This window comes from Xiphophorus couchianus, chromosome 10 (assembly GCF_001444195.1).
Source record: "Xiphophorus couchianus chromosome 10, X_couchianus-1.0, whole genome shotgun sequence".
NCBI lineage: Eukaryota > Metazoa > Chordata > Actinopteri > Cyprinodontiformes > Poeciliidae > Xiphophorus > Xiphophorus couchianus.
In genome coordinates, this window is record NC_040237.1 from 15,427,382 (window position 1) to 15,438,491 (window position 11,110).

The 11,110-nt window shown below is 37.2% G+C and overlaps 1 long non-coding RNA gene across 1 annotated transcript; it reads right to left on the bottom strand.

Moving 5' to 3' along the window:
- Window positions 1–423: 423 nt before the first annotated feature.
- Window positions 424–6,720, bottom strand: LOC114152231 (uncharacterized). The gene is made up of 4 exons (XR_003597081.1): window positions 6,344–6,720; window positions 2,531–2,616; window positions 2,102–2,389; window positions 424–2,021 (listed from the first exon to the last, which is right to left on the bottom strand). It is a non-coding gene; the product is annotated as an uncharacterized LOC114152231 (long non-coding RNA).
- Window positions 6,721–11,110: the final 4,390 nt, after the last annotated feature.

Below are 11,110 nucleotides of genomic sequence, written 5' to 3' on the forward strand. Positions count from 1 at the left end.
TTAGGACAGAGGTGTTCGTATCAGCTGATATGGTTTTGTTTTAAAGTTAATCAATGAAGGTAAAGTCAGTTTGACTTTACGTTTACTTCTGAATTTGGAACTCTTTCAAAATATAAACCTCTGAGGAAAAAGTGAAACAAAATGAAGTTGGGTGTTGTAAGATGCTCAGATTAGCCGCTTGTTGTTGTTTTCTTAAATTCCTCTCAGGATATCAGTCTGACACAGATTGGAGGGAATCAAGCTCTTTCTGGGAATCACCTCAAGCTTTTCTTGTTGAGAGCCGGAGAACGAGTGGAAATCGGTTAGGGAGAGTTCAGAGGGAGATTTTTGTGCCACTTGTAAAAAAATGTCAAATAAGTTCGATTTCTTACTTTGGAAACTCTGCTGAAATAAAAAAACCCAAAAAACAATATGGCTGCTAGATAGGAAAAGTTATCAAAACTGTTTATTCACATTTCTAATAATTTTTTACAAATTCATCATAGACACACACAATAATTTTAGTGATGTTTACACAAAGTAAGAACATTAGTGTTTAATTACATAAAAAAACATAGAAATACATTGATATTGGTGTGTATTGCATATTAGTCAGCCTTCAGTAACACAGTTAGCAAATCCCGCTGCTTTCTCGACTTAGACGTGGACTAATGTCATATTCAGATTGCTGAAATAAATGATATCTGTGTCATTGCTGTGCTGGGTTTGTTCCCAGTTCATCCTTATAAAGATCTGGTTCAGAATTAAGTTCCCTCAGGTTAAAATGAACTGATTCATGTCCACAGTTCACCAATATTCAACATTTTTGATCTAAGTTCGCAGTCATCATTAATGTGAGTTATCCCAAACTGGCTTCTTCTTCAAGGTAAATACGGATAAAGACGTGTGAGTGTTTTGAATGTCTCATTGATATAGATCTAATCAGTCTAATCAAAGCTCCCATCTCTACAAATCACTGTAGAACTTGAAGTTACAGTGCCCCCCCTCACCTATAACAGATCCCAAAAATAAACTAAATGTAATTAATCAAATGTCATGGTTACAGTAACTGAAGTAGTTACACCACTGACACACTTGAATTTTAGCCATTTCTTCTGGGAACCAGTCAATTATTTAATCTAACCTACCCAACACTGGTTACCATAGAAACGGAATGCAAACTGATGTTTGGTCGTTATTGCACCCTTCATATTACTTGGGTGTCAAGAATAGTGCCAGGTGGTACTCCCCTCCCAATTGATCTGAAAGAAGACTTTTCTTCACACACATCCTCTAGACAAGGTTAATGTAACTGGATTTCAGTGTGTGCCATAAATTGATATGCCATCTATGCCATGTGAAAGCAGCTATCAAACGTGAGTAGATTTAGATTTTAATGTGGATCATTAGTGTGAATCACCATAGGGAAACTGAATAAATAAATGTGGGTCTCAAGACGGTAAATGGCCCTCGTTGAAAGGAAGTTGTAGATAAATTCATAATAAAAACAGTACAATGAGGAATACCTTTCATTTACAACAAATGCAGTATGCATATACAAAACATTAACACTTAACTGTGTTAAATTTGGTCATGGCAGCAAGGCAGCACTCAATCACTCTATGGATAAAGAGTCTGTACACAAATGTACACAATACATATTATACTCAACACACAAAGCTGCCACCAGCAGCAGCTTTAGCAATTGGCTCACAAAGAGTTAATAGTCCCAGTTTCAGATCAGTGGACGTGCCACCATCTGACCAATGTCCGTCCAAAAGAGTTCTGTAAGAAAGACAGGACGAAGACTTTCTTTCATTTCTTATGGAGATTTCAGACATCACATCCTTTACAGTCGTCCTGCTGGCTCACTCTGGTGTGTTGGTTGTTTTTCGAAGTTATGTACTTTCTAATAAGACAGGACAAAACGGCCACAACGATGACTGTAGCAAGAACACCCAGTATGCTGGATATGAGATAGGACAGGGTTTCCTTTTCCTTTCCCCGCTGGTTCAATGCAGGTGTCTCCGTCATATCTACAACTGAATACATCTTATTTTTAATACAACTTGCTCTCATGTCTGGACAGAAAGCAGACTTTTAGACGCCGAAAGTAACTCACCGGAGAGATGCACATGGATAACCTCAGAAGCCAAACCACAGTTGGATTGAATCTCAACTGTGATATTGTCCTCTTTTACGCCAGCAATCACCAGTTTCACATTGGAGTTATCCCAGGCACAGCTGTACGTTTCTGAAGTACTTCCACATTCAGTGGTGGTGCCATTTGTGTGAATCAAGGAATTTGTAACGTTACAGCTCCCGTTAGTTTCCCATTTTATTGAACAGTTTTCCGTAACTGTGTCGCCAGGTTTGACTGAAACTGTCTTGGGGCAAGTCAGCAACACCGCTAAACAAAGACAAACAGCAAAATGAGAGGATGAATTAATTGTATTATTATTACTACTCCATTTAGATCTGATACTTGATACTTGGTACTTGGAGAGTTGCTAAACTCTCCAAGTATCAGAAATAAAATAAAGCATATTACCTTCATCTGATGAAACGCTGTGTTGTAGGAGATACAACAGACTCAAACTTATCCAAACAGAGGACATCTTTGAACGCCTTCAACGACTGGAGAAAGAGAAAAGGAAACATTGGCATAAAGATATTGAGAAAACACAATTTCAGAATTGCGGTGTTTCCGTTAAATAAGAAACGTAATTAAAATCTCACGTGAATAAGTTTGCTCACGTGATAAATCATTAAAAAACATTTTGATACAGCCAAACATTTTTCTAAATCGTTTTCTTTCCATTTAGCAGATTTAATCCAATTTGTTTGATGTTATGGTCAATGGAAACACAGCTGCTAGTCTCCAGGTCTTACTGTTGTTTGATAGGCTAATGCCAATGAGAAATCTGCTGCTTTTTCCAGTTTCATTTAAATCATTTTACAATGTGATAAAGACCAATTTACTCTTTTACTCTGACATTTGGACTCTTAATATTGAAAGACGATGAACGTTCTTCATAATAACACTCTAATGTGAGCTTAAAAAGAGTTGATTGGAAGCTAAGCTAAATAGCTAAAAGTTATATTTCTTCAAGAGTTGTTGGTTTTTTCATTTGACTGGCAGAAATCACGGATCATCTTGCTAATACTGCTTGGTTTATTGGTTTAAAGTGTAAAATTTAAGATATTTGTAATATTTAAGATATATTGTAATACAATTGTAATATTTCAACCAGGTAAATAAAAGTAGTTAACAGCTACTGTACATACTTCATTTAGCTAGTGCTTCGAAAGAGACAGACTGTACCGAATGCTAACAAGTGATTTAAGGAAGTAGATCTTTTAGGGGTCTGTGAATTTTTCTCTGGGCTTGTCTTTCCGCACAACTTTAACACACTGATCAAGGGATGGGGCAACATTGTGTCCAAATTCAAAAGACATGTCAGGAAGGAACAACTTTGACCAATTTGGCTCCTCTGACGACTCTTAATTTCCTTCAGTTGGATTTTTCAAAGAAGAAGAAGAAACTTAATACGACCCATCAACCTGATACAACAAGCAAACGATGCATTTTCTTTCATTTGCGAGTGTTTCCTCTTGCTATGTTTCCGGCAACTGCTATGTGATAATTACTTATGCAACTTATTAGGGCAAAAATACAAAGATTTATTCCAGGGAAAACATTAGTATTAAAAACAAATAGAACGTTACTTACTAGTGTCAAAGTGTTTTAAATACTGAGTTTCTTTTGCCTTTTATACGTCTTTATTTTATTCAGGGACATTATTGCTGACGTCTTAATATGCATTGCAAAAACACAAAATCCTACCAAGTATTTTTGTCTAGTTTCTAGACAACAAGAAACAGGACAAAAATAGCTTTAGTAAGACAAAACTAACTTAAAAGCAACTTTTCTGCTAGATGTAGGAGCTACTTTTAAGTCAGTAATTCCTTGAAAATGATGAAAATGTAGTAGTTCCACTGGCAGGTTTGTTTCACTTATAAAAACACATTTGATCCATAAGTGAAAAAAAATCTGCCATTGGAACTTTTTTTTATCAATATTACAGAATTATTAACTTAGACCAATGGTTCCCAAAGATTTTCTTCTGTCACCCCCCAAATTTTCACAAACCATCTGCAGACAAACACGACGTATTTCAGAAATCGCTCTCTCTGAACCTTAGCCAAGTTTTAATATGCTGGCATATCAATACTTTGAGGGTAAAAATTAAACTAAAAGTTCAAAGTCCTGTCGTGGTACAGAGGTCGCAGAGGAGCTGTCACAAAGACAGACAAGTCCTGGCAGCTGCTTGGCGTCCGACCAAACATTTAAAAAATGTTCCCTCTCAAAACCAGATTCATAGTTTGGCAAAGAGTAACAGCAGCTACAAAAGAAAACGAATAATGACTCTTTGTTTTTGCGTCCCCTTAACTTCCTGTTGGAGTCAAACTTCCAGTTTTCAAAGTGTCTCGCGTTTATATTGAAACGAAAGTCGATCTTCTTCGACTTGATTTGAGTACTTTGGATTTTTGTTTTACACTCTGGACCTTTTTCCTACATTGCATCACATCCCAGCCATAGACCAGAACATATTTTTGTATATATTTTTTTGTCTTTTTCTAATAGAAAATCACAAAGGAGTGCATTTTTCTGAAGGGGAAGGAACTGGATTGAAAAAAGAAAACTTTTTCAAAGTATTACCATTTATTACACAGTTAACTTTTGGTCTTGGTTACAGCTGCAAGTCTGAAGTGATCAGTTCTAGAGTCTGAAATGTTTCCTCTCTCCTTTTAGTGAAATACTTCAATCTAAGTAAGACTGGCTGGAGAATAATAATAATTATTGTTATAATCATTATAACAATAATTATGCTGTCCAGTGATTTTCAACTGGATTTAGATCTGGACTTTGACTGGACCATTTTAACCCAAGTCGTTGGCAGCTTCTGGGAGGTTTTCATCCAGCTTTGCCCTGGATCGAACCCCAAATATCTTCCAATCGACTCCACTCCTCAGAGCTGAGGAAATGAATTCCCACAGCATCATGCTGCCACCACCACGTTTCATGCTAATATTGCACCTTATATTTCCTCTACATCAGTGGCGTCCAAACTCTTTTCCCAAATTTAAGCTACCAACAGGTCACAAAAGTCATTAAATTAAAACTGATAAATTAGTTTACTATATATATATATATACGTACAGGTACATACCATATATATATATATATATATACAGCTATATATATATACAGCTATATATATATATATATATATATATATATATATATCTCTTCTGTCACCCCCCAAATGACCCCCCCAAATATATATATATATATATATATATATATATATATATATATATATATATATATATATATATTGCTCAACAGTAAACAAAAAAATGAAATCTGTATATCATTAAATATCCAAAACATAAAAAGGCTTCAGACTGTTACCTTACACACATACAAAAAACCCCAACAATTTTTACATTTTTTTTGGTTATCAATCTTTTCCGTTTTGTTGGTTACATTTTCACACACACTGCACTGCTTTATGTTAAGTTCATCTTTGATTTTTAGCAGCTGCAACGACGTCCATACATTACACATAATCCCTTTGCTCTTAAAGGTTTCCTGTTATGATGCCCGTTAAGATATCTTTGCAGGAGTGATGTTTATATGACTCAGCTAAGCATTTCACTTGGATTTATCGCTAAGAAAAAAGATAAACTCCCCTAAGGAACTCATAAAAAATACCTCCAGCTGTCATTAACTCCGATTAGGTATACGAAAAAAATCCACGCTTCCAGTAACATGACGGTTGTAAAAACCCAACTTTGTTGCAACTCTGCGTCCGAGATAAACGGGGGTCACAACAGATCGATATTTTTACAACGTGGAATAAAATTTCGGCACAAATTTAGGCTTTCTCTTAAAACCTGCACGGGGTAAACAGAGAGGTTTAAATAGGAAGAATGCAATCACTGCGCTTTTGGCCAACACGGTGGATGTTTGAGGAGAAGTTAAAAACATCTGAAGCCAATAATAATAACAAAAAGAAAACGCTGACACACTTAAACTGCATTATTAATACGATGTCGGCACGCGCTCTTAAACCTGCTGGAATGGCTCATTTGTGGAGCATAAAACACCAGATCATACCTGCTGGATTCTTGTTGTGCAACAAATGACAGCTGGTGACTGCATGAGTTATTGTACTGATAAGTGTCCATAAACTGTACGCGGCAAATTAGCAACAGGGACACGTGCAATGAGTGAGAAACGCAAATAAAGAGAAGGAAAAGCAAATAAAAAAGAGAAAGTATTAAGTGTACTCACCGCACTGGAACGAGTGAATGACTCCAACATGGGATTCCAGTGAGTGGAACTAAACGGCACCGCTTCCACAAAGATAAACGGATGGAGTGAGTGAGAGAGAGAGAGAGAGAGATAGATGGGTAGACAGTGTGAGAGATAAGAAGAGAGTGAGAGAGGCGGAGAATGCTGCTGAGTATTCAGGTTAAAGGTGAAACCCGACTGCATATAAAGGAGCACCCTAAACCACCTTCTGGAGAAAGAATGTGAAACCCCTCCGGCATGTTGGTGGGATCAGAGAGTCTTGTTTATCATATTTTTATTTTTTATTTTTTCAGTTATGCGTTTTTTAATTAGAAGAGCGGCAGCGGAAACTCACCCAACCTGACGAGGGAGATGCTTCAGTTGAGGGCAGAGCCAACAGAAACAGCCTTTCCAGAGAGGAGCGGGAGGAGGATGTCGTTCCCCAGAATTAGCGATTGTTTTTTTTGGGAGCCGGGGGGAGTTGAGAGTTTTGCTCTTGTGGATTTTTGCATCCACGGCCGCACAAACAAGAGGATGATGTCTAAAGTGTGTACATTCTAAAAAAAAGAAACAAGACATATGACACCGCTTAACCAGTTAGCATATCGTCACCTTCCCAAAATAATAACCCAAGTCATTTTTTTGCCCCCTCAAAAATATATATATATATATTTCTTTGCTAAAGCATATCCTGGAAAGAAAGAGGTGGTGATTGTTTTTTCTTTTTTTGCCAAAATTATTTTTGGAAGGAAGAACAATTTAGGCCACTTTTTTTTAAGAAGGTGACAATATCGATTATAGGTTTGTACATTATAACGTGTTAATATATTTGTCATCAAACGGTACAATGACTCTGATATTTATTCCTTCATGGACTAGTGTATCTAATTAGCATCATACCTAAATTTACCCGAACGGTGTTTGCAATATTCAGATTTGTCATTTTAAATTAATTGATTAAAATTACAATCTGATTAGCAGCAAAAACACAAGTACTATTGGTACTTGTGTACCGTTGGATATAAATTCAGGCATGGGGGGAGGGATGAAAAGTTAAAAGCAGACACATTTAGACTGTGTTGGAAAATGATTTGCTCACTTCTAACCCTCTTATTAGTGTTAGAAGACGGGAATTGGCATGAGTTTTTAATGTGTCACTGAAACGTTTGTGATACAGTCCAAAACACACAATGACACTGAACACCTGGCAGACACTGAAAGATGAAGTTGAAAATGGAAAGAAAGAAAAACTCACTTTTATTAGGATTAATAAAACGGAGACTGTGAGTAGGATCACCTGGTCCTACAACAGTGTCTGACCTCAGAGATGCACATATGGAAGAATCAAAGTTGACTCGCACTTCAGACCCATTCCATAAGGAGAATATTATTGAAAAGCCCAAATAATTCAGAAACTTTACATTACATAGATAAATGATACAAAAATGGATGTTTGAAAGCCTTTATCTCTGTTAATTAAGGTGAATGTCTGCTTACACTTCATGACGACATGACATTGAAAATGAACATACTACATCAGACCAATAAAAAAAAAAAAACTCTTTAAAAACAGAAATTTTAAAGAAAAGCGTGTTTAATTCTTGCTTTAAGGTTATTTTCAAAAGGTACATATATTTCTAGGACGCATATTTTAATTTATGAAATATAACCGTAAATATCAACCTGCAAACGCAGAAAATCATAACTGCAGGCGATTGTTTAGAGTGTGTGATAGATAGCCACATTTGTAAAAGTTGTTTGGAAATACCGTATGAATTCATTCAAACAGGCAAAAAAAAAACAACAACAAAACAATCTTAATTTATCCTGACAGTGTTATACATCAGTACTCTTTCCTGGGAACTTGCACCAGCTGCTATTGAGCAATTGTTTTCGGGTAGACCTGCATTTATCTTTTGTATCGGCCACAACGTGGAATTAACAAGCGGGTATCGTGTTCTGTAATTGAACGTTTCATTTACGACTAACAGAAACAGAAACCCCTGATGGAAAAGAAAATTCCCTTGTTTATTTACAGATGGTTCAAAAACTATATGTATCGCTAGATAAATGTCTGTCACATAATCCCTCCTCCTGCCTTTGGAAAATGCAGCGGTGAGGTGAGGTGGGGCCGGGCGCAACTTAAAGATCGAAGGTCAAATGCTTTATCTTCTGCTTAATAGCAACAACATAAGGCACAGCAAAGAAAACCCCCATTGAACTGCCTCATGAGAAAACAGCTGCAGAGGAATCGGAAGAGATTGAACAATAGAGACATCTTTGCCAAAATTCATGTCACGCACATTTCATGACTTGCACAATGCCAGCCGGTCTGCCTGACTGATCCGCAGGAGCTTCCGACTTGGCAGCTCAGGAGTGAAATTCAACTTTCTGTTGAGGCCTGAAGGCAAAGGCATAACTGAAAGTCTTCACACTGACTCAGAGGACTCTTTAACCTCGCGTCGAGCCGAGTTGTTTGGTGTGAATCTGCTCCGGATCGAGAGAAATGCAGAGATCTACGTGCGGCGCGCAGAGGTGTGACTGCGGTGAGATGGGCGCTACGTTGGTGCAGCAGTTGAAGGTGACACATTGCACCGTGAGTAGTGCCAAATGTACCAAAATCACTGCCTGACAAGATAATGAGCTCTCTAGAGATTGACAGGCCGACTATTTAGGTTGGTTGCGATCCAACAAACAGACGTTGAGGAATGTAGAGCGGATAGCTTTTTGATTCTGTGTCCAGGATCTGTTGGAAGATGAACTTCTACTTCAGTCTTGTGAAGTAGAAGTTCATTAACCTCTTTTGAATCCTTGACTTTTCCTCCTCAGCATTGCATTTAACTCCGTCCATCGTCCCATCAACTCTGAGCAATTGATTACATAACGCCACCAGTCCCACACATCCAAATACAGCAGTAGCTTCAGAAGCTTGGCCCAACATGTAAAAACTTTCATTTGTTCAGTCAGCATAAGTGGTTCAGAAAGTGCCACTTTGAATTTTAAATACGAGGTCAAATAAATAATAAAGAATGACGTCGCTCAGAGCACAAAGCATAGAATTAGACTGAATAGATCTGCCCATATGGATCGGGAACACTGTCACCGATACCCGATCTAGACTTTTTTTCAATATCGGGGGCCAATACAGATGTTAACATCAGATCTGTGCATCTCTGTTTAGATGGACATATGGAACAGAAGTGGCAAAAAGTATCGATCCGATACCAATACTCACTTTAGCATCGATAGTATCAATATTTAGATTGACACGCCCAAACCTAGAGCATAGAAAGCATTATCCTAATAAATTAGCACGTATTGTGTAACAATGGGATCATTTTTATCCACGTTGCATACATTTCCACAGCAAGACGGCTGCTTCAAGTGTAATCAACTGATTGCATAACGTAGGAAATGACAGAGAGAAAAAGAAAACAGCCGTGGGCGATATGTTCAGATAGCTTTCTGTCTTTTATCACCACCCACTTACAGCCTCGGTGCTTATGTCTTTTGACACACACACCTAACAGCTGAAGAAAACACACACACAGTAGGAACTGTCTTCTGCTTTCCCAGCTACTTGTCGGAAAGAATTTCTCGTGATCAACAGGTCAGGGCAAGCACAACACTGGTTCAGATCGACACACATAACTCTGATGTCCGTTTGTTCATTTACAGCTTATTGAGTGATACAGACTTTATATTAGCTTCAGAAGCACGAATGACATTGTTGTAATTACTCCTAGCGCTGCCTTAGCATCAGCGTTAATAAATCTTATTCACACTTATTTGCAGACTGTGTGCCATCATTAACGAGTCGCCAGCCTCGTATTTGCTTCGTCTCATCAAAAATCATTTTAATATCAAATTCAAATTCTGCTGCCTCTTTTCAGGGTTAATAGAGGAGCCATGTCGTGATGACTTCCTGAAGGCGGGGCTTCAGAAAGAGTAGCAGCTTCTTAAAGAGACAGAGGCCCAATTTCAAGACGTTAAAGTAGGAAGTCAAATTTCTGTTAAGTCAGATTTGACATATGTAGCATTTTTATAACTGGAGATAACATAGTTGGTTGATTGTGCTATAAAATGTCAATGTGTACCTGGAAAATACATAATACTGGCCCTATAAATGTTCCACTAGTTTAGCTGCATTCAGATCGGCAAGTTATTTATGAAGTTGATGAATAGGAAGAAAACAAATTCAGATTTTTCTGTATGGAACAAAAATTATACGGTTTCGATCTCTGATCTGGTTTTAATAGTACCCACTTCATTTGTTGCTCAGTAACGTTGGTCATACGTTGTTTATAACAAAACTGAATCCTCCTTCTGCAAGCCCAAATGCTTTCCCCCTTTAATATGTAAACCAGTCTGCTTCATCATCACTTCTATCCAGGTCTTCTCCTGGCTGACAGGCAGAGCAATGCACCCACTGTTTTTGTGGAGACACTAACTTTTTGTTTTGTTTTCAGGCAAAAAAATTAATAATTGCTGTTAAAGTAGAAGATAAAAAAAAACAGGATATGAGATCAAATAGTCTGACAAGCCAAATTGAAGACCCGTGATTAACATATTTCAGGCCAACTTAGTTCAAGAAAAAAAATTATTTAATGCCTGAATTTTAGATACATAATTTAACACTTTTTACAGGTGTGTAGGCAACCTCTGTTAAAAAATAAAACGTTTTTTCTTTTTTTTTTTTTTTAAAGCTATATAATGTTTAAATGTTCTTTATGACCAGAACAGCAACAGAAATAAATCACAACATTA